The sequence below is a fragment of the Eleutherodactylus coqui genome, chromosome 2, assembly GCF_035609145.1.
Source record: "Eleutherodactylus coqui strain aEleCoq1 chromosome 2, aEleCoq1.hap1, whole genome shotgun sequence".
Classification (NCBI taxonomy): Eukaryota; Metazoa; Chordata; class Amphibia; order Anura; family Eleutherodactylidae; genus Eleutherodactylus; species Eleutherodactylus coqui.
This window is the reverse complement of record NC_089838.1, coordinates 228037217-228062331: the sequence shown is the minus strand read 5'-3', so window position 1 is coordinate 228062331 and position 25115 is coordinate 228037217. Positions and strand designations below refer to the sequence as shown.

The following is a 25115-nucleotide window of genomic DNA, read 5'->3' as shown; positions in this document are numbered from 1 at the left end:
ATTATGTAATCTAAAATACAACTACCCTGTACCCTCCCTCCCTCTGAGAGGAAAAATATAATATCATCTCCAGGACTAGTAATGGTCACTTGTCAACTCACCATCCACTGGTGACACTTCCACAAGACCTCCAGTTATGAAGCAGACATACCACCTTCCTCCACACTTTGCTCCCCTTCCATGAAAGGCCAACCGTGCAAACCTTCCGTTACCACCTTCACAGCTCAGCTCCCAGTCTTCTGCCCCATTGCAGGGTGACAAGAGAGCTCTATAGTTACCTGAGCTTGGTTCCTTTGAACCGCTGGCTGTTCGGTCATTGCAGCAATAATATGCATACTAAAATGTGCCTGTGCTAGGCCGTGTGAATGCAGCCTAAGGCCATACAGCTGCTTCCATTTGCCATTTACCTTCATGGTAAAAAACACACAGGAAATTATAAATTGATTCTATACAGCAAAAAAAGTATCCATATGTTTACTTGTAAACTGCATGCCAACAGAACACACGTTTGACATACATTTGGCCCATAGAAATCTATGGATATATCACACTATACATTTTGGATACGTCTTTTTTTTTACTGTATATAACCTATCTACAGTACTTTCTCACTTCAACTAGCCAATAAATTAAGATACATCACCAGTTAAAAGTATTTTAGTTCTTCTCTTCTTGAGCTAGAGAGCTGTGTGACAGTCTATATGCCCACCATTACAGCTCCCTCAGGAGTCCTTTAAACAGTTTCCCCACTATTCTGAATGGCAATTCTGCCTAGTTATATAGTTAAACAGCAATTTACTCCCGCTGCCGTGTCACTACAGAACTAGGTAGAGCTACATTCAAGAGTCTGGGAAAAATCTTGTTGAGCATCTTTTTAGTTGCCATAAGGCCCCCTTCACACATTTTTTTGTTGTCGTTTTTTGGCTATAAAACACATATACAGTTATGGTGCAGAAGTGTTAGGCAGGTGTGTACAAAATGCTGCAAAGTTAGAATGGTTTCAAAGATAGAAGTTTTAATAGTTTATTGGTCAATTAACAAAATGCAAAGTGAATATTTGGTGTGACCATCCTTTATCTCAAAACAGCATCAAGTCTTCGTACACTTGCACACAGTTTTTGAAGGAACTGGGCAGGGAGCTTGTGCCAAACATCTTGGAGAACTAACCATAGATCTTCTGTGAATGTTGGCTTGCTCAAATCCTTCTGTCTCTTCATATAATCCCAGACAGACTGTGTTATGCTGAGATCAGGGGTTTGTGGGGGCTATATTTTTCATTACGCTGAAGTTCTTAATGACATTGATTTATGTTTGCGGTCATTGTCCTGCTGCAGAAAAAATTTGAATCAATCAGACATCTTCTGTTTCTTGGATAATATTGGTACTTTGCAGAATTTTTTCCGCAGCTGTCTAAAATTTTTGTACAGTGCTCTTAAAATGTAGTAATATATTATTAGCAAAATAAACCAAAGAACCTAATAGAAACCCATTTGAAGCTTCAATCAGCTATGTGCGACCTGTGCAGTCACACAGGGTGCTGTCTTTCAGGTGGTGGGGAGCGGGAAGGAGAGTGGGGTGCCGAGAGTGGGTCAGGTGTAACGTCACCTGGGGAAAGAGAGGTTTGTGACTGTTCAGAGTTTGGCCACTTTTGCCCTTCTGCCGTGATGCACAACTAGCAACTCCTTTACTCCACTTACTGCTGCCTGGAACAGAATTTATGTATTGCGGGTTGTACAAAGAAAAGAAGTAGTATAATAGAGGTAAGAACTGTCAGGCGCATAGGCGTCCAACAGCTTTCCCAGCGACTGTCACTCCTTGCTTTTAACACAGGAGTGATAGTCTGTCAGAGAAAAGAGGCAGAGAGGGCAGGAAATCTCTTTAGGCCGCCCGCCGCAATTCACTGTAAACAGTCGCTCAAAGATTGAGTGACTCCTGTTTACACTAAATCACAGAGCTGAGAGAGAAAATGTACAAAGACAAAACTCACAGAAAAAGAAGCCAAATATGCATCACCTGCTACTGCAGGGCAGGCTCAATCACCATAGGGGCATGCAGACAGCCAGATTGCAATATGAGAGAGCTAAACGTTCAGTGCAGACTAATGTGCAGCCACCCAGCTCAACCCGAGATTTAGGGAAGGGTGACTGCAGACAACATAGTCTGCACATGTGAACTGATACCAAGGATGCCAGCCATAGATAAGTGTGCCATACCATACAGGAATAAAACCCCTACTGGCAAAGCGGTGGATTGCCCTGTATCACCACAGTGCGCCACACTGGCATTACATCCCAAGTTCCCCCAGCATGTATATCAATAGTCCTTCTGTTTCAGCTCTTTGAAGTGAAATGACTAGCGACTACTGAGAGTCTCCTCACTCAGTGCTGTCGGGGGCTGTGTGCACACGGACTGACAGTGAATCATAATTGCTAATTTGAGCAATTATTTGGGTGACTATCAGTTCATGTAAAGATACCTTAAGCTCTGAAGCTGGCCTCGCTAATCTGAGTGCATCACAGGTTCTTTTTAATAGGAGGAAAATCTCTCTTCTGGTTGGTTCTAGTCAACAATAAATGTTTTATTAATATTAAAGATTGAGACGTATGACAGCGATGTAGGTGTAGTAATTATCTGTGTAATTTTATTTGGCTGAAGATCAAATACATTGGTAAAAAGCACATGTAGGGATGTATCTTTGCTAGGATTAGGCGCTTTAATAATTAAAAGCCTCTTACTAAATATAGAAAAGACAGAATTACATTGCAGCTGAGATTTCCTTAAATTAAACATTATTTATCGGTACATTTTATGGCATCAACAAGCTCAAAGCATAAAACATAACGTAATACAAAGTATGCAGAGAGTGGAGGAGGAGGTTATTCAGAGGTGATCAGTCTTTACAATGAAGCTCTCCACTTCCAGGTCTAATGACTACATGCATTTTTCTTAAATATTACACTGATGTATGGGTCTCGACTAGTGATGAGCGAGCATACTCGCTAAGGGCAATTAATTGAGCGAGCATTGCCCTTAGCGAGTACCTGCCCGCTCGAGACAAAAGGTTCGGGTGCCGGCGGCGGGCAGGGAGCTGCGGGGGAGAGCGGGGAGGAACGGAGGGAAGATCTCTCTCCCTCTCTCCCCCCTGCTGACTGCCTCTACTCACCGCTCCCTCGCGCCGGCACCCGAACCTTTTGTCTCGAGCGGGCAGGTACTCGCTAAGGGCAATGTTCGCTCGAGCAATTGCCCTTAGCGAGTATGCTCGCTCATCTCTCGTCTCGACCCACAAGTTTAGCTAGACAATGTACATATCCAGACATACCTAGGGGGGTTGGTGTCCATGCTGAAGGTTTGACTATCTAGTCTTTGTCTCTTCAAAGGTAAAATTGTAAGATTACAGTGAACACCCCACAACCTAATATAGTTAAAGTGGTTATCCAGGCTTCAGATATTGATGGACTATCCTCTGGATAGTCCATCAATATCTAATCGGTGGAGGTTTGCTTCCTGAGACACCTGCAAATTAGCTGATTGAAAAGTCCAAGACATTCATATGAGTGAATCTTTTTTTTGGTTACCCTATCTCAAAGAAAAAAAATTAATAAAAAGTTATCAAAAAGTTGTATGTACTCCAAAATGGTACCAATAGAAACCACAGGTCATCTCACAAAAAACAAGCCCAGTAAGAGCAGTACAGCAAACAAATCTGAAGAAATTTTGTTTTGTTATATTCACACTGACCAAAACAGAACAAAGTTATATCATTTTTGCTACAATCTGCACACCATAAAAACAATCCACTCCAAACATGGCTGAATTGTGTTGTTTTTCCATTTCACTCTACTTTAGAAACTTTTAAAAGTTTGGTGCATTAAATAGTATCGTTGAAAAATAGAACTTGTCCCACAAAAAACAATAACAGTATACATATGTATTCATCATGGCTTTTATAAAGTTTTTTTTTTCCAGTCCTCAGGTGTCCCCAGCACGTCATGATTTCATGATATCCTGAACACAATTTCTGAGACAGTTAGACTACTATTACGTAGCAGTTTTTCAACGCTGCAAAACGCAGGCAGGGAAACACTGGTTGCGTCTGGCACATAAACTCGTCAGTTCTCTCAATATGTTGAGTCCAGATGCCGACCCCAAACAGCAAAACTCCACCTGCGTTTTGCAGAGCAGAAATGCTGCCATGTAACAGTAGTCCTACATGGCAACGTTTTCTACTTGCAAAGTACAGGCAAAGCTCTGCTGATTGCGGACTCGTCATGCTGTTTGAATTGCCAAGTCCAAGTATAAAGTGCAATCACTGTGTCTTCACCTGCTTTTTGCAGGGGTTAAACACTGCATATAATAGTACCCCAAAAGAGTGGGTTCTCAGCCAGCATTTGCTATGCATCTGAGATTTGGACTTTTGCGGTCAAAAGCTCCAACCCCAGGAAACTCAGAAATTATTAAAGTAGTTACTGACTATTCATTGTTAATGGCCGCCTGGTTTTAGGCAAAGTGCATAGCCATTAACTGTGAACAATCAGTAACCACTTAAATCATTTGCGAGCCAATTGCTGGAGCTTCTGGCCGCATCTCAGATGTGCAGCAGCCGCGCAGCACGTGCTCTATCACATGCTACTTTTACAATAATTACATCATTTGTGCAATACTAACAAAGTCCTGAAAACAGGAATCTTTGGGGCCGTAGTCGAGAAACAATTATCTAAACACCAGCGCACACCTATCTGTTATCCTGGACCCCAGGCTAATGGCTCTCACCTACACTTGTACATAGTAACAAACCAAAGTTGTGTGCTGGTTGGACTAGGTCTGTGTAGATTTTCCTTTTAGTGACAGCAAGTCACTGCCAAGATCGGTACTCACATGTTACATTTGGGTTTTGATACAGACTTTAAGAGATGAAATCTGCTGTGAAAATCTGTAATAAAGATTGACATTGTAAGTTCCGCACTGTAGATCAATGTAGGCTGCAGAATTTTTTTCTACGGTATGTAAATGAGATTTCTTTAAAAAAAAAAAGTAAAATTCTGTGGACTTTCTGCAGTGGAAGATCCTAGTATTTCTATAACCTCTGAATATACCCTTTGGGCCACCATAGACATAGTTTTTTGTGACATTTTTTGGGTTGTTTGTAAAATAAAATGCCATTAATTTTGCGGTTGGTGTCGTCTTATACTTTTATAAGTTTTTTTTCAGGTGATTTTTTTTCATTTTTATTTTACTGTATAGCCATCAAGACAATTGCAATCAGCACCTTCTATGCCTTCAGGAAGTGTATAGGATTTAGGGGTGCACTTACTTTTCAAGGTGTGTAATTCATACGTTGCTGCTCTTTTAAAATTTCCAGCTTTAGGGCTCATGCCCATGAGTGTCGCGGGATACAACTGCGAATTTACGCTGCGGGAGTACCGCGATTAAAAACAAAAAGTGCCTGCTGGTGATTGCGGAATTCCGCGGTCTCTATTAATGCTATATTAATGAAGACCTCCCACGGCAAATAGAACATGCCGGGATTATTTCCCACTGTGGAAATCTGCGCATGTGAGCGTTGGCTGGCAGAAAGCTATTAGGTTTCATAGAACCTAATAGCTACAGAATTCTCACGCGGATTTCTACCGGGGGAAACGTGGTAGAAATCCATTCGTGGGCATTCACCCTAAACCAGATTTTTGAGCTTTCTAGTTCGGATGCTAATATGAAGAAGTGTGCATGTAGACATAGGCCAAGTGGTATATATATAAACTCTGTAGATGTAATTTTCTGCTTGGATCACACTTTTAGCCACTTACATCGATTTTTATGAATTTTGAATTAAAAATGACATTTGGAGACAAAATTGAATGAACGTTCCTTTTTGTGTTTAGTTCTGAGTTGCATTTTGACAATGTGCAGGGTGCCTATTTTCAGAAAATATATGGGTATTGGTGTTAGGATTGGGTTTTTCTTTTGTAATTTAGGTTTTCTCTTGTACATGTCAAAAGTGTAAAAATTATCCTGGCTACTAGAGGTGCAAAAATGTTCAAAAGCGTCAGGCAATGAAAGGCTTAAACACAACATTAATGCAACCCTTTGGTTCTAGCGACACAATTTGTCCAACAACTTGAGGGATAGGAGTAAATTACCATCTTTTTCCTGGCTTGGCCGCTGACTGGCCTGCTTCTGGGGCCCCATCTTCATTCATCCAAGATCGCCTCCGCTCTCCTGTCACTAATTAATGCACACTGTGTATCAGTAGTCAGACAATACATATTGCTTTCTGATTGGCCAGTATAGCTCACATGAGCAGCACTGGCCAATAAGAGCAGCGCGTAAAGTATTTGACTACTGAGCACCACCACTTCTTAGTGGGCATCGGTGATTTTTAAGAATGGGTATATATACAGATGGATACCAGGAACAGGTGGATCAGTGCCTGAAATGGGAAAAGGGCGGTTCCAGATAATATAATCTCCCCTTCCCCCATTCCCTTTAGAAACTTTCTCTCAGTATTAGAGGATCACTTAAATTAGTTTTACTCATGTTTTTCTAAAAAAATAAATAATTAAATTCTCAAGCAATTTCTCCTGCAAACAATCCTAAATTTGTAGTCATTGTTTTATATATTAAACTAGCTGATATACCCGGCTTCGCCCGAGTTAATTTGGTACTGGTGTTTATCTGGTGTTCACACGGAAAATCTTATGAAGTCGTGGTTACTTTAGAGATACTGAGGAAAAACATATGTTCACCATTTTGCATAGTTCTCTGCGTTACCCAGGAAACACCACGTGGAGGTAACCATGCGACGTTTCCTTCATATAAAATGACATCCGGAAGTGAGAGAATTAGATTACGTACATAAAATTTGGACACTAATTCTTTTGCGCTGAGAATTGAATAATCGAGTTGGGACCTATTAACTTTTCATATTATGACACAATCAATGCTTGTGCCAAATCTCATGTTTCTATGACATTGGGAAGTGAGAGATTTAGATTGTGTGTAAAATTTGGACGCTAATTCTTTTGCGCATAGAATTGAATAATGGAGTTGGGACCCATTAGCTTTTCCTATTTATGACATAATCAATGCTCATGCCACATTTCCCGTTTCTATGATACCGGAAAGTGAGAAAATTACATTCCGCACGTAAAATTTTGACGCCAATTCTTTTGCGCATAGATTTGAATAATGGAGTTGGGACCCATTCGCTTTTCCTATTTATGACATAATCAATGCTCGTGCCAAATTTCCCGTTTGTTTGACACCGGAAAGTGGGAAAATTACATTCCGCACGTAAAATTTGGACACTAAATCTTTTGCGCATAGAATTGAATAATCGAGTTGGGCCCCTTTAGCTTTTCCTATTTATGACCTAATCAATGCTCGTGCCAAATTTCCCGTTTCTATGACACCGGAATGTGAGAAAATTAGATTCCGTACGTAAAATTTGGACGCTAATTCTTTTGCGCATAGAATTGAATAATGGAGTTGGGACCCATTAGCTTTTACTATTTATGACATAATCATTGCTCGTGTCAAATTTCCTGTTTCTATGACACTGGAAAGTGAAGAAATTACATTCCGCACGTAAAATTTCGACGCCTATTCTTTTGCGCATAGAATTGAATAATCAAGTTGGGACCTATTAACTTTTCCTATTTATGACATAATCAATGCTCGTGCCAAATTTCATGTTTCTATGACTCCAGAAAGTGAGAAAATTAGATTCCGTACGTAAAATTTGGACGCTAATTCTTTTGCGCATAGAATTGAATAATCGAGTTGGGACCCATTAGCTTTTCCTATTTATGACATAATCAATGCTCGTGCCAAATTTCCCGTTTCTATGACACCGGAAAGTGAGAAAATTACATTCCGCACGTAAAATTTCGACGCCAATTCTTTTGCGCTAGAATTGAATAATCGAGTTGGACCCATTCGCTTTTCCTATTTATGACATAATCAATGCTCCTGCCAAATTTCCCGTTTCTATGACATTGGGAAGTGAGAGAATTAGATTATGTACGTTAAATTTCGACGCCAATTCTTTTGCGCTAGAATTGAATAATCGAGTTGGGACCCAATTTCTTTTCCTATTTTGGAGATAATCTATGCTTGTGCCAAATTTCATGTTTCTACGACATCGGGAAGTTGGAGAACTTTTGGCGAGTCAGTGAGTCAGTCAGTGAGGGCTTTCAGCTTTATATATATAGATGTACAGCATTTGAGAACATTGATGTCTACAGATTACAGAAGCACACTATAACCTTCATCTGTTCTTGATAAATTGCAGGTTACAGACCCACTTGTTCATGTTTTATGTATGAGCAACAAGTAAGATTGCCCCCCCCCCATGCTCTTGCAGGTTTGTGTTGGCTAAGGAGAGCTATAAAACCATTCTCTGCAGTGAATCCATAGTATGCCCAGCAATGAACTACCTTTACTATAGATTGTAATGCTATTCTGTGCACCAGTTAATGGCATGCCAAGGTAAGGAATGATAAATCCATACAGATGCCCGCTGATTAAAAGATCTATTTAGTAGCGCAGACAGCCAGAATTGCTCATTAGCCTTTTCCTTTTTGTCTATTATGGTACCAATTGTTGCTTTCTTTCCAACTGGTTCAGCGACTTTTACTCCAGTACTGTACGGGTGTGGAAATATGAATGATTCATTGCAGCAGCAAGTAAAAGGAACACAAAACAAGTAAAGGGGCATGATAGCCCTTCCCTGCAATTCATCCAGAAATGTGTTACAATAAAAATATATACCGGCGTATAAGGCGACGGGGCGTATAAGACGACCCCCCAACTGTCACCTTATACGCCGGGAATATAGTGGAGCAAAGAATAAAAATCATTACACACTTCCCCCGGCGTTCTGCGGTGCTGCTGCAGGCTGTCGCTCCCTCCTGGTCCCCGGCAGAGCATTGCTTTCTCTACGAAGGGCTTTAAATCCCCGCCTCCAGAAACACATGTGCCTTCAGCCAATCACAGCCAATGACAATGATGTCATTGAATGGCTGTGATTGGCTGAAGGCACGTGTGTTTCTGGAGGCGGGGATTTCAACCACTGCGTCCAGAAAGCAATGCTCTGCCGGGGACCAGGAGGGAGCGACAGCCTGCAGCAGCACCACAGAACGCCCGGTGAAGTGAGTAATAATTTTTATTCTTTGCTCCGCTGTATTCCCGGCGTATAAGGTGACAGTTGGGGGGTCGTCTTATACGCCCCGTCGCCTTATACGCCGGTATATATTTTTATTGTAACACATTTCTGGATGAATTGCAGGGAAGGGCTTATATATTTAAGCCCTTCCCGACAATTCATCCTGCGATCGCCGGCAGCCCATTGCTTTCAGTGGAACCTGCTGTATTGCTGGCTCCATTGAATTCAATGGGCAAACATCGTTCTTCTCTGCCACAGCTGTTACAGCTATGGCAGAGGAGAACGATCTTTATGCTGACAGTGGGTGGGGGGCCCACTCTTGCCGCTATTGTGGCTTAATAGTGGGACCTGGGAACTTGAGATGCAGCCCAACATGTAGCCCCTCGCCTGCCCTATCCGTTGCTGTGTCGTTCCCATCACTTTTTTGAATTGCCCAGATTTTCACAAATGAAAACCTTAGCGAGCATCGTCGATATACAAAAATGCTCGGGTCGCCCATTGACTTCAATGGGGTTCGTTACTTGAAACGAACCCTCGAGCATCGCGAAAAGTTCGTCCCGAGTAACGAGCACCCGAGCATTTTGGTGCTCGCTCATCTCTATAAATGACCAGTTTTCCATAGTTATGATTTCAATATATAATATTTTCAACATACAATGGTTGTCCCGAAACCATTTAATACCATATGTTGAGGGACTCTTGTATATATATTTAACTTTTCTTGAATTCTGTCAAGTCATACAATTTATCAATATACCAATTCAATACACCACTCAGTAAACAATTTTGCACCACCCAGTGAATTTAAATGCATACTTTTCTTTTTAAATATGGTATCTGTGTATCATAGATTGCCGACCAAAGTCTGATGAATGGCATCGATTGGACTTATATTTTTTTTGGTCTAAGACCTTGTGCTATACACCTCCATATATATTGGATTTAGAGATAAGAGAGGACACATCTGTAATATTTACTTTTCAACAGTGGAAAGCCTTGAGGAAGAAAAATTGAAAATCTTCCCTTTAACCGCCTGAATAAAAAAAATCCCCAGTGCTATTCTCAGCACTAACTTGGTCTTCTACATATGGCTCATGCACTGGCCATTACAGATCCATGTAATCTATAGCAGACATACAAATATATGGACCTATACTGCACCTGCTTATGTCTTTCACATGGAGGCACTGAAAAGTTTTATGAATTCATAAGGACGAAGAAATTGTACCCTGTTCCATCACAAATTACATGGCTATTCTCACCTAAACACTATCTTAATACAGAAGAATTGGGACTAGTCTTCTCAGTATAGCCCATGACTTGGAGCTCTTTTTTGTAAATACTCCTGGCTTCCTAACTTGTTTTCTCCCAGGCCCCTATTTAACCCCATTACCCACCACCCCATAGTGTTTTTACATCCTGCCTTCCTGGGCTTTAATCCACAGGGACGTAAGAATATGCTCCCTGCAGGGAGTAAAGCCCTGCAAGCTGTGAACATGACCGTTCCATGCTGCTAGCTCCCAGAAGTAGCCGACAAACTGGAGCTGCCATCCTGGCCGCTGGGCTACCGCGCTAACATGTGTATCTGGGAGCAGACAGATGTCATTGGGGACCGCTGTATGTTGTTCCCGGTCACATGATCACTACTATCCAATGGATAACAGTGATCATGTAAAGTAAAAAAAAAAAAGTTTAAAAAGTTAAAGTTTCATCTCCTGAAATTATGTACCTAAGGCCCCCGATTTATCCGTGGACCTTACCCTTTTGCATGCGCAAAAGCCTCAGATTACCTCCACCCAATTTAAAATCTCCCTGCTCCTGGCTACCAAACGTAGCCAAGAGCCTGGAAATTTAACAGGGTGCTGCGGTACGCGTTCCTGGTCACGCGATCACTGCTATCCAATGAATAACAGTGATCCCGTAAAAGTAAAAAAAAAAATTTTTTTAATTTCGCCTCCCGTCACGGATCCAATCCATGAGAGGAAGTGAAAGTACTTACCTAAGGCCTCCGGTGATGTCCCCTGATGGGATCTTTATCCGCAGACCCTTCCCCAACTTCGTGCATGCTCTTGTTGGCAAAATAGTGGACGCAAGCGCAGAAGCTGGGGAGGACCTGGGAAATTTAAAATCTCCTTGCGCCTGGCTACTAAAGATAGCCAAGAGCCTGGAGCAGTGACCGAGGGCCCCGGTGAGCTGTCTCCAGTCACGTGATCCTTGTTGTCCAATGGATAATGTCAGTCACATAAAAGTAAAAAACAGTTGAACTTCAATGCACCTTTCAGTTTGGGCCCCGTTGTGCAGCCAGACATAAGATTAGGGCCACAATGGGTATGTTTCCAAACACAGTACATACAGGGGATCCATTTTGGGGTGAACGTAAAAAAAAGTTTAAAAAAAGTTTGTTTCATCTCCCCTTCACGGATCATATTTGTGAAGGGGAGAGGAAATTATGTATCTAAGCCCCCTGGATTTATCTGCAGACCCTACCACGGCCTCTGCCCATGCGCCCCCACCGCCAAAATGGCGGAAGCACGTGCAGAAGCCGCGGATTGCCAGGGCAATTTAAAATCTCTCTGCTCCTGGCTACCAAACATAGCCAAGAGCCTGCAGTTTTCATGGGGGACTGCGGTATGCAGTCCCTGGTCATGTGATCGACGTTTTCCAATAGAAAACGGCAATCACGTAAAAGTAAAAAAAAGTTTACGTTTTACCTCCCATCACGGATCTGAAGCCTGAGGGGAGGTGAAATTACTTACCTAAAGCCTCCGGCGATGTCTACCAATGGGATTTAATCCACAGACCTTTCCTCAACTTCGGCGAATGCGCGCATCTGCAAAATGGTGGATGCAAGCGCAGAAACTGGGGAGGGCCCGGGAAATTTAAAGTCTCCTTGCTCCTGGGTACTACAGGTAGCCAAGAGCCTGGAGCAGTGACCGAGGCCTGCGGTAAGCGGTCTCCGGTCACGTGATCCCTGTTATCCAATGGTACAATATGTGGCGAAAAAACAATGTCAGAATCACTTGGATATGAAAAATCTTTACGGAGTTATTCTATGTTAAAGTGACACATGTCAGATTTCCAAAATTTGGTGTGGTCATTAAGGCGCAAACGGGTTTGGTCACTAAGGGGTTTAAAGGAATCTGTCAGCTCAAACATGCTGGCCAAACTACAGGCATCATGTTATAGAGCAGGAGGAGCTGAGTAGATCGATAAATAGTTTTATGGGAAAATATTCAGTATAAGGCCTCCCTCACAAAGATGTTTTTTACCGCGAATAACGTGGTGCTTTCAGCACTGCGCTAATTGGGGTATAACCCTCCCATTGTTTTCAATGGGACTGCTCAAAAAAGCTGCTCGATTGCAGCACTTTTCACTGCCGAGGTTTTTGATCAAAGTCTGTTTTTTTGATCGCAGAATGCCCGCGGGACAGGAAATCTCATCCACATGGCTGGCTAATCCCGAGATTAGTGGCTGCGGGCAGATTTGCCGCGGGCGGATCTGCTGCGGCAAATCCGCCCTGTGTGAACCCAGCCTAAGAATATAACTGGCTTGGAAGTGAAACTTTGTCTTTGGTTTAGCCTTGTTTTTTTATTGATTTGGTTCTGATGCAGGGTTGTGAAAAAAGTTACAAAATGGGTAGGATTGTGCCATTTGTACAGTAGCAATTTAAAATTTGCGCAACACTTAAAGGAGTCTAAGGCGATGCATAGTCATGCACACGAGTGCAGCTATGTTATGTGATAAACTGTGTGCAAAGTCTGCCACAAACTGTACTGAAGATTTAATTTCCATAGTATTAAGTACATTCATCAGGAAGATGCTTCGATCTCTGTAATTTGGAGCACTTAGCTCCCATTAATAATTGAAAGGCTGCATTTGGACAAAGTACTAATTGAGCGCATCTTCAGGCACCCTTATTGGTCCTCTTTAAACTTCTACCATTTATTATTTCAACTATTTATGAAATGATAATTAACCAATAAATTCATTTTCAGTGCTCAAAATTAAGCCATATATCAAGCAGCGTTTGTGCGCTTCAGTCTTTATGCAATTAAACATAAATAATTACAAGTTATTGTCCTGTCCGCTCGCTCATATACTGTCGTTTGGTGCAGATTCCTGTTCAGGAGTTGGATCCAAAATATGTGTAGAGAACATATTCTCATATTGTCTACTTACATACATCTAAAATGGGCCAGAATACCACTAAAAGCTTCGCAAAAGCCAAACCTGTATATGAATCCAGCCATTTGCTTCCTTCATGCATTTTTTGAAACTTTTTATTCATGTATTTTTTTCCTATTTTTCTCTTTTTTTTTTAAATGGCACGTGTTTTTTTCAGGTGTCTTTTGTCCCCCTATAGAGTAGCATGACGAAAAATGCCTGAAAAAAGCACCTAACCTACCTAAAAAAAAAACATGGCAAAAAATGCCAGGGAAAAAATGTGGCATTTTTCTATAAAATACTGTGTGCATCCGGCCTTAAAAGGACTTGTCAGGTCGTATCAGCTCTGTAAACCACGTTTATGGGTTAAAAAGACGCCGGCTGCCGAGGCCAGTTGTGTGCTTTTAAGGCCTCCTGTTCATGGGCGGATCAGATTCCGCATGAAAATTTCCACAGCGGGAGACCTGCGGAAACCATTTGCGGAAGATTGCGGATGCAATGGTTTTTCCACACGGATGTACGTAGATGCCCTGCCGATCATCCACATGGAAAAAAAAATCTGCAAACCCACCTCCCAGGCTTTTCCCCACCTGCTTAATTCATTTTAAGCTTCAAATCCGCACGGCATCAACAATTGTATTTGCGGATGCACTGCGGATCATCCGCACCCATTGACTTCTGTTGAGCCCTTCCACACGGCATCCGCACTGAAGTGGAGCATGCTGCGGTTTGTTTTCCACGCCAAATGGTCCACAAATCAATGATTGCTGCATGCTTCAATTCAGTTGCGGATGCCAATGCTTCCCTATGGGCACTTTGAATTGTAGATCTTCTGTGCAGGTGACCCGTGCGGATTCTGCAAATCAAATCCGCCTGTGGACATTGGGTCTAAGGCTGGATTCACACTTGGGCTCAGCTCACATCGGACAGCACATCGACCCCAGTTCATTTTCTGTCTGATCTTCATTGTATGGCCTACTTTTGTCTGTGAAGAGGAGGGGAGAATGAGACTTGTAGCGATTTTTGATGGTCCGTCTGAAAAATCATTTGTGTGAATAGTCTCATAGGCTGTAATGAGGCTGTGTATCTGTGGAATACATGGCCCTAAGACACAGCTGTGTGAACTGGCCCTTATACTTACCAGCCTCCTTCATTGTCTGCTTGAGAAGACGCCACTCGGTACATGCATCGGACACATCCTTTGGCGTTGACAGTGGACATATAGAACAGTGTATGGGTGTACACACCGAATGCAGAGATAAGCCCGATGCACATGGACGGAGCAGCAGCTTCCTGGACAGATAGGGAAGGAGCTGAGAGGCAGGTTAGTATAAAATGTATACACAGACTCAAACTGAGTTTATGGTGGCCATAGGAGCTGACAATTTCCCCTTAGTCTGTCCTGCATATGCTTTCACCTCTGCCCAACAAAAGTAATGAGTATTTTAACATCAAAGCGACACAAAATTGTAGACACTTTAAGCCAAAATCATCCATTAAGCAATTATTACAACTAATGAACCGGTATTTTATATTAAAACCACTAATGGAACAAGCGATTAAAATGATCTACAACATAGAAAGTGTAACTAATGGTTAATTGCTTATCGAGCTGCAGTCAGTATTAAACAATGTAAAGTGACAACATCTAAGGCACCTTTTACATCACATGTTTTCCAGGTTCTTTTGGACATCTGGTTTTACAGCTTACTGTACCCTCTACAATGTGAAAGGCACATATGGCGTTCCCTGTATATTGTGACAGATATTCTCTTCTATGACACCTTAAACACACTGGGGCAACTTTATTTATCTTGCCTAATACTGTAGATGTAACTTAGGCCAAGCAGTCTGAAGATTTATTACAGTATCTTAAATTGGATGATACAACCCCAATTCTAAAAGAATGGGACGCTGTGTAAGAAAAAAGAATACAATGATTTAGAAATGTCATCTAACCATATGTTATCCACAATAGAACATAGAACACATCAGAAAGTGAAAGGAAGACTTTTTTTCCCCATTTCATTTAAAAAGAATTAACTCATTTAGAAATCGATGGCAGCAACACATCTCAAAAAAGTTGGGCCAGGGCCGTGTCTACTATTGTGTAGCATCCTATCTTCTTCTAGTCTGTAAACGTCTGGGAAGTGAGACGACCAATTGCTGGAGTTTGGGGAAAGAAATGTTGACCCATTCTTGTCTGATGTGGGATTCTAGCTGCTCAGCGGTCCCGGGTCCTCTTTGCCAGATTTTTTGTTTCATAATGCGCCAAATGTTTTCTAATGGTGAAAGCTCTAGTCTGAGCTTTTGCCCAGAGGAAATGGCAATGTTTGTGGATTGTGTTGATATATGGTTGTTTCTTTGCATGATACAGCTTTATCTTGCATTTGTGGATTGTACAGTGAACTGTGTTCACAGACAGTGATTTCTGGAAGTATTCCTGAGTCCATGCAGTGATTCGCATTACAGAATCTTGCCTGCTTTTAATGTAGTGATGCCTGAGGGCCGTAGATCTCAAGCATCCAATATTGACCCCCTGCCTTGTCCCTAGTGCACATGAATTTCTCAAGATTCTCTGAATCTTTGGATGAAATTATGTAGTATAGATGGTGGGATATTCAAAATCTTTGTAATTTTACATTGAGGAGTATTTTTATGAAATTGTTTAACAAATTGTTTAACAATTTAGATGCAATTTTGGTGAACCTCTGACCATCTTTCCTTCTGAAAGTCTCTGCCTCTCTATTAGTTTCTTTTTATACACAATCGTGACTGAGGCCTCAGTCACACGGGCACATGGGCATCCGTACACCGGCGCCGATGCGCCTGTGTGACTGACAGTTAGAGGACAGCCGTACCTGAAGACGGCCGTCTCTCTCCAGCGCTGATGAAAGAACACATGACCGGCAATGAAGCCGTTCACATGTTCTTTCCTCCGGCGCTGCAGAGAGACGGCCGTCTTCAGGCACGTCCGTCTCCTTCCTGCAGTAACACGGGCGCCGATGCGCCCGTGTGACTGAGGCCTGAGTCGAAAATTGTCTGTCCTGCTGTTTTTCACTAGTACTACTTTGTTTACCAGCCGTTTGCTAACTCTGCCCAATGTTTTTAAGATGTGTTATTGCCATCAGTTTCTAAATGAGTTAATTTTTTAAAATGAAATGCAAAAATGTCTCCCTTTCCCCTTCTGCTATGTTCTATTGTGAATAAAATATGCTTATAGAAGATTTCCAAATCATCGCATTCTTTTTTCTATTTACATTTTACACAACATCCCAACTTTTTTGGAAATGGTTTTGTACATTTGGCACATTTGTAGACCTTTTTGTATGATTTTATGCCACTATTAGTTGGCTTACTCTGCACCATAATTTTGGCATATCTTGGCACATGTAAACGCATATCACTATGTTGAAACCACTTTTACGTTCACACTGGGTGGATATGCTGTGCATTTTCTGCCACGTATTTGCACACAAAAATATACCGAGTATCATGGCTTACTCATGAGCCTGTATTGTTTCTGCAAAATTAAATGTGAAAAAAATATGCGTTAGTGTCATGTGCAATTTGTCACAAATCTCTTGGAGTAGAATGGATTTATTCTGGTCTGTAAAAACAGTCCAGAATAGTCCTTGCTGCAAAATATTTTTTGGCATGGTCGTTTCTACCACCAGGTGGGTAGGTCGACTGCCTAAGGAGCCAACCAGTTGAAAGGGATTGGGGCGGAGAAGCATGGCCAGCCTTAGCTATATGCAACCTGTGAGGTTGCCAGCTGACAAGTTGTAGAAGGGGTGGGGGGGTGGCATTCAGGGCCAGGAATAGAAAAATACTACTCACGCACCGACTGCAGCCTGTCATTGGACGGCTCATACATCTGTCATATACTCTGCTTAGTCTATCACAGTACGGTGCGTTTGCCAGAGAGGGAGGATGAGCTGGACTATACTATGCATGGCTGTGATAGGCTGCACATACTGACAGATCTAGGAGCTGAGATGCTGGAGCTGTGATAGGCTGTGCAGAGGGAGTGACAGATGTATGAGGGGCGCTGCTACAGGCTGCAGCAGGAGAGTGAGTTGTACAGTAGTAGCTTCTATTCTTGCACGGCTATTTAAGGGTCTTTGTAATACAGGGGTACAGAGGGGCCACAGTAACTTTTTAGGAGCACAGAGTAATTTTGAAGGGTACAAAGGAGGCCACAGGGGATTTGAGGGGCACAAAGGAGGGCACGGTGGCTTTGAGGCGCACAGAGGGGGTCACAGTGACTTTGAGAACCACAGAGGTTCTGCAAAGTATTATAGGGTTCTGCATCAGTTAAGGTGTGTATTATGAGGGCTGTCTGAGATGTAACTGCATACCAAGTTTTGCGGCAAAAGAACAACTCTGTCTAGGTGCTTCTTTTTTTTTTTTTTTTTTTTACAAAGAGCGTATATATAATATATTATTTTCTCCCATATTTAAAAACAAATATCAACACATATATACTCACATCTCCTGGCCCCCCACATTACCACCTGGACCTGTACAGGTCTTACTAGAGACCCTAAATGTATTATAATTGCACTACAGAAAAGATCTGTCAGGGTTCTGCATGGAAATTGACATGCAGTATGGATTTTAAATTGTGTTGCATATAATCACTGCATATAGTTCTCCTTCAGTGGAAGTGTTCAAACAAAGGCTGGACAGACATCTGTCTGGGATGATTTAGTGATCCTGCACTGAGCAGGGGGTTGGACCAGATGACCCTGGAGGTCCCTTCCAACTCTACCATCCTATGACTGCAGGATTCACCAGAATCCAAAGCAAATACATGTAATACATGCAGATTTTGCTGAAAATTCACTGCAGATTTTACTGTAAACTTTGTGATGAATATGCAGCACAGTTTTCCCACCAAAATGACATTAGAAGTAACGGTTTCCTCTGAAGTCACTCTCCAGGGCTTCCTTCCCACACCTTTTTGTGAGGTTATTTTTCTTCACACATTGTTGACATGCTTTTTTCAGACAATTTTTTCTATAGCGAAGGCTTTTTCACAGAAATGCTGTGTGGGAAGACACCTTTAATAAGTTAAACCTGTTTAGTGAATTAGTTTCCAACACCCTAGTGCTAGGTATTTAGTAGGTAGTTGTCCATTGATCCAGCTAGGGAGCTATAGTTCAAATTTTGCACAGCCTACAGGTTCATGTACACTGCTGTAATATGGCTGCCATCGAGGTCCATGAGCGCACTATATCTCTATATTCCTTGGATTTTATACAGATGTTTTCTTTCTGCCCGATTCAGTGTAAATCTCACAGAAAGAAATGTGGCATACTCCATCGGGCTGAATATATAAAAGTATTCTCAAGATGTATGGCTCTATACTAAAGAAGGTTCTGTACTATACGGCTGTTTAGCTTCTCAGCACTGGGCTCTGCTTTGTGCATGAGCCCTTCACCAAAGTAGGTAGATTTTCCAACACAGTCCAAAATGTCTCTGGCCACTTCAGTACATATGCCTGCTTCTATTGTGTGTGCCTGATACAGGAAAATGATCCACTGTGGCAGACACTGTGCCTGATGCAAACACTTAGGAGTTAGTTAACATTGTCCATGAAAGCCTGCACAATAGGTTAGCTCGTCTCATGTTTGGCAATGATAAGGGTTCACAGATACATGTGGTCTTCCATGTGAGCCACAGCTTTTTGCCACAGTACCTCCCCCCCTCCCCATAGCAAAGTCAACCACATCAAAACAAAGATCTTCCTGTAGGCACCCCTACATACTTAAAGGGGTTGTCTTGCGAAAGCAAGTGGGGTTAAGCACTTCTGTATGGCCATATTAATGCACTTTGTAATATACATCGTGCATTAAATATGAGCCATACAGAAGTTATTCACTTACCTTCCCTGCGCTGGCGTCCCCGTCTCCATGGCTCCGTCTAACTTCAGCGTCTAATCGCCCGATTAGACGTGCTTGCGCAGAAGGGTCTTCCGCCTTCGGGTCTGCCCGGCAGCAGCGGCGTTTTGGCTCCGCCCCTTCTACGCGTCATCGTGTAGCTCCGTCCCGTCACGTGTGCCGATTCCAGCAAATCAGGAGGCTGGAATCGGCACACGTGATGGGGCGGAGCTACGTGATGACGCATAGAAGGGGGCGGAGCCAGGACGCAGCTGCTGCCGGGCAGACCCGAAGGCAGAAGACCCTTCTGCGCAAGCGCGTCTAATGGGGCGATTAGACGCTGAAGTTAGACGGAGCCATGGAGACGGGGACGCCAGCGCAGGGAAGGTAAGTGAATAACTTCTGTATGGCTCATATTTAATGCACGATGTATATTACAAAGTGCATTAATATGGCCATACAGAAGTGTATAACCCAACTTGCTTTCGCGAGACAACCCCTTTAAGCACATTTTCTGACACTTACTCTCACACCAACCAGGCAAGCTTCCAGACTTGTAAAGGAGCAGTGAAAATAAACCCATTCCAGGGAAGACTTTAAAAACAGGGGTGTCAAACTCCTTTTCACTGAGAGCCACATCACCGTTATGGTTGCCTTAAAGGGTCGATTGTAATTGTAAAACACTATAAATGCAACTACTCCTTAAGAATTAAGCCGATTGCAGTTTGCCTTTTAATTCTTGAATAATTAGTTGTTTTTCTTGGAGGATATACATAATTCCATGTTTGGTCTCAAAATGCTGACGTATATACTACTCCTAAACCTCTGATACTAGCTCATAGCACAAAAGACATACCAGTTTTTTTTCCTTGAAGCACAAACATGTATTCAGCTTCCCATCTGCATCAATTTTTCTCTTGTTGGACATTTTGGGATTCCAATTGTTCCAAAAGAGATGTTATGGTGTGCCACCTAAATAAAAGACCAAGATGTAATTTTAGGACTAGGTTAGATAATAGCCAGCTCCTTCCACCTCTTTAGCACAAGCTATTTCCCAAATAATGCTTCCATTGGTGCCCAGCCTAGTAAGAGTCGGTTGAGGGAAGCGGTAGATAAGCCCCCCTAATAGGTAGATGCCCCAAGTAGGTAATTCCCTCCTCCCCCCTATTAAGTAGGTTCCCCCAGTTAATAAACCTAATTCCCCCAGTTGATAAACCTTCATAGCTATAAAGTAACATATAGGTTTTCTGTGTGATAATTACACAGAAAACCCCTAGGCTGCTTTATATGTAAGCTCCCCCAGGGAGCCTGCAGCCAGTGTGTGTGCTAAATTACCAAATTATGGAGGTGCTGACCATTCTATGATGTACTCGCTAGCTGCCAGCTTTTGGCTGCTTCTCCCGCAACTGGGGATGAAAATATAATGGTGCCCAGCATGTTCATTACGCCGCTATATGATTATTCTCAGTAAGAGAAGCCGAGTCATCTTGTAGATATGATACCTTTTAATGGCTGACAAAAATACATGATGTTACAGCGAGCTTTCGGATCCTTTCGGGATCCTTCCTCAGGCATAATGAAACCGATTTGGATGGGACATATATAAATACAAATGTACACACATGAAAAGGCTCAGACATAGCGAGAGTAATTTGCACATAAAATAATACCAGACAAGATGAGCAGCGAAATAGATACTTAGTCCATTACAGCAGAGTGCTGCGGCATCACCTCTCCGCTATATGGTGAAGGCCGGGCTGGTGCCTGCTGTGTCACAAGAGAGAACAAGTGTATGGAAGGAAGACTCCACCATGGCGCGCAGAGACTCTTGTCAAACTTAGAAGTCCTGCTGCTTTGGAACTGCATGTAAAAATCTGATTCCAGTTTTTACATGCAGTGGACCTTGTGGAGCACATAATACGGTCTCCAAGATTCCTCCTATGCATCCCCCATTCCTTGGAACTCACTGCCCTAAACAGTCACTCTCCCCTAACTTTGAAACCCTCATTTTTCCTCCTTTTATGGATTGTAAGTCCTTTCCGACAGGGTTCTCTCTCCATCTTTACCAGTCTGTAATTTAGTTCATTTTATCTTACGGAATGTACTCAAACCTCCTTTTTATGTGTGCAGCACCCTGGAATTAATGGTTTTTAAACTAAATACTACCGAAAACTGCTTGCTGGTTATGTGTGAAATTGGGCTTCATGGATCTTCCAGAGGAAAGACGGCAAGGAGTTCTCCTAGGTTAGAAATGCCGTATATCAAAAAGCAATACTAAGTGCCATTTATACAAGAGTGTGAAGCACAGCTTCAGCAGCGATATAATAAATAAGGTAGATTTGTAGCCGAATGACTTGAATGCTTTCCCAAAGTACAGTATATAAAACACACCTTTGAGATCAGAGCAGACACCCACACTTTTATTACTACTGGTTGAGAAGTAATTTAAAGCCATTCAGCTTCATATCTCTTGATAAATTGCTTCTATTCCCTTAGTTCCATTTGTTTGGCCCCATAGTGCTTAACGGGAACAAAAAAAAAGACTTCCTTTCGTATCCAATGATTTTTTAATGTGTGTTAGCTATTTTTATCACGTAGGATGATAAGGAGGTGAACACTATCCTTTTTAGAAGCTGTTCCTAATCAAAAATGCTTCAGCGACCACAACACTTATCCACCTGAAACACAAAAATGAAGGAAAGACTAAATCCGAGCAGGAATTAATTTTGTATTCTTTTCACTCCTTGTCTTCTACAAGAAGATCAATATTCTAATATCTGGAGAATTTGATAATTACCTATGATTCCATTGTGTAATATTTCTGAATTAATTGGATCATGTCATAAACAGATAAAGATCTAGGTCATGAGTACTCTCCTGAGGATATACTGTGTGTGCAGAAATAATGCTGACTTTATTTATTTAGAAAATCCATGTTAATTACAGTTTTAAGTGCAGCAGCCCTACAGCAAGTTCAGCGATGACAGGCATTAACATCCTGCTCAGGAAGGCTCACGTCCTTTCGGAAAACAATACACATGTATAGAAACTATATTTCTAAGCATTTTCCAAAAGCAAGCTTTCAAGGAGGAATGTACAGTATGTGACCTACTTTCTCACACTGACATTGATGTAGAAATCTGCATTCAACCAAACACTAACTGCTTAATCCAGTTCTTGATTTGTGGGGGATCTGGAATTTCTCAATTGAGTCAGCAGTGCACTCTGGGAGTAAAACATGACAGCATGGGCCAGATTTACTAATCCTGTTTGGTAAACTTAGACCAGGCAGTCTAAAAAGCTGTCAAATTTATCACAGCAGGTAATGCTAGATGATACATTTGACTCTTCTTCGGATACCTTTGTCTAACCTTGTACCAGGTTTACCTGGTTAGCACAGTTTGTGACATAATTTTGGTACAATTTTGATGCTTGTTTAAGTCACACCCTATTTTCAGATAAGCCACGCCCCATTTCTTGATAAGCCCTGTCTCCTTGATGATCGAAGGACAGTGAATTGTTCTTTTTGGGGCATTTGTTTCACTAACCGGTCTTAATCTTGTACTACCTCTTGCCTCTCCCACTGTATTCGGGGCCAGTTCTCAGTCCCCAGCTGCAGTCCCGTCCTGTTTACAAGATGTCACAGGGGCTACGGACAATAACAAAGCTCGGACAACCCCTTTAAACTTAGTGTGACATTATGCATTTAGCCAATTTTTTGTCTACACGTTGGTAATCTGCCCCACTATTACTAGAATATGCTGTATGTATACTAGAAAAAAGATGAATATTCATATGATGGCTAAAGTGCCACCATAAATATAATATTTAGAGATGACCTCCAATCTTACACATATGAAGCCCCTTTGGGAATACCAGTGTGTAGAACTTTAGAGAGTACAGCTTGTATTTCATGAATAAATAATGTCACATCGTTATTTGTTGATGCATTTCATAGTATAGTTTTATTTATGTCAGAATTCATTTTCCTGTTACAACATTCCAAGTCTATGGCTTCCCGCGGTCACAGGGGGGAATTTAAGAAGAATCGTGCACTTTTGCAAAAATTTGCGCCTCTTAATATATTTGATGCCTTTTGCTCTGGTGGGCATTGGACTTTGGAAAGGCCAGTCATAGTAAACGTGTCCCATAGAGTTTCATAATACAATTCTCCTTTGAGCTTAATGGCCACTCTAGTAATTTTTTTCCCCATTCATTATGTAGTTAGCCTCCAGTATCTATGTTGGCTAGTGTTACCTTGGTTAATTATTTCTTTCTGTCTGAGACTTACAGACTCTTTCTCCCCAGATGGTCAGGTGATCTCAATTCTGACCAGCTCACATTTACTTGGATTTATGTATTCAGTTTCTAGTGAGTTTCTCTGCCTGTGGGAAATGGACCCTACCAAAGAAATTGCCTAGAAGGGGACACATACACTGCTCTCTCAGTTTCTGATGATGATCACACATCTCCTGTCACACATTAAAATAGAGGAGAACTCAGCTCATCCTCCTGGGCTGGATACTTATGGTCTATGGTCTATTACTTAGGTGACTATAGAATGTAGAAGGTAATAGCAGTGTTGTAGAGATGGTGCAGTCTGTAGCTGATCATGTAATGTTGTGCTGATGCATGATGGGATTAATGTGAAAGTGACAGTGACAAGATGGTGCCTAATAAGCATCAACAAGTAGGCTGCATTGCATGGAAGTAACTGCAATACACAGAGGAGACCTCCACAGTGTGGTAGGTAAGCAGTGGAGGAGGCAGGAATGGAAAAATGTATTTTTGCCAGGCTCTTTAAAATGCTTCTAGCTCTCCATATTAGTGTGTGAAGGCGCCCAGAGAAGCACAGTAGAGGATTTAAAGTTCTATAACCAAAAAGCTTCAACCCTATGAGGCCAGGTTTGCGTAATACAATTTTGCACGGCGCTTTTACTGGTCAAAACAATTAGTGATTTCAAAAAAGAGAACTAGTAGAAACTTTTGAATGACAGCTGAGAGCTGCCTCTGATTGGTCCCTGCGCTCAGCCAATCAGAGGAAGCACTCACTCACCCATTCATGAATTCATGAATGGGTGAGTGAGAGCTGCCTCTGATTGGTGAGGGCTGTGACCAATCAGAGGCAGCCCATTCAGCAGGCGGGGATTTTAAATCCCCGCCTGCTGAATACTACAGAGAGCAGTTCAGGAGAACTGCCGGACGGACGCGGCTGAACTCCGTCTGCAGGGAAAAGGTGAGTGTATATATATATATATATTTTTTTTTTTACACCTTTTAGGATGGTTTTCAGGGAAGGGCTTATATTTTCAAGCCCTTCCCGAAAATTCATCTCACGCTCGACGGCAGCCCATTGCTTTAAATGGAGCCGGCTGTATTGCCGGCTGCATTGAATTCAATGGGCGAACATCGTTCTCCTCTGCCACAGCTGTGCCACAGCTGTGGCACAGCTGTGGCAAAGGATAGCAGGCAGCGCAGGGTGGTTTCACTGAAAACGCTGCTAGGTGCAGCTTTTTCAGCGAATTGTCGGCCCCGGTCACGCGATTTGCGGATGCGCATCCGTTATGCGATCCGCAAATCGGGGGGAAAAACGCCCGTGTGACCGAGGCCTAAGTCTTTTTTTTTTGCAATGGAAATAAATGGCAGACGTATCAAAACGTACATTTATACATTTGTTCCCACCTATAGGCGTATATGTTCTGCATTCAAGCACACAAAGGCAAATTTACTATTTACATTTTATACAGTTTTTACATACAGTACATCATTACACAAAAACATACACGCAATCACTTACATATGTAATGGCCATTACCTTTGAAAGGGTTTTAGAAACCCCCTTTAACACGGTTGCATAAGATGCCACGTGGGAGCTGGCACCACTAGGTATTAGGGTATCTTCAAAC

General features: G+C 42.1%; 1 protein-coding gene across 2 annotated transcripts in view; it reads left to right on the top strand.

Moving 5' to 3' along the window:
• UNC13C (unc-13 homolog C) overlaps positions 1–25115 on the top strand; it is a 457400-nt gene that overhangs the window by 33342 nt on the left and 398943 nt on the right. The window lies entirely within an intron of this gene.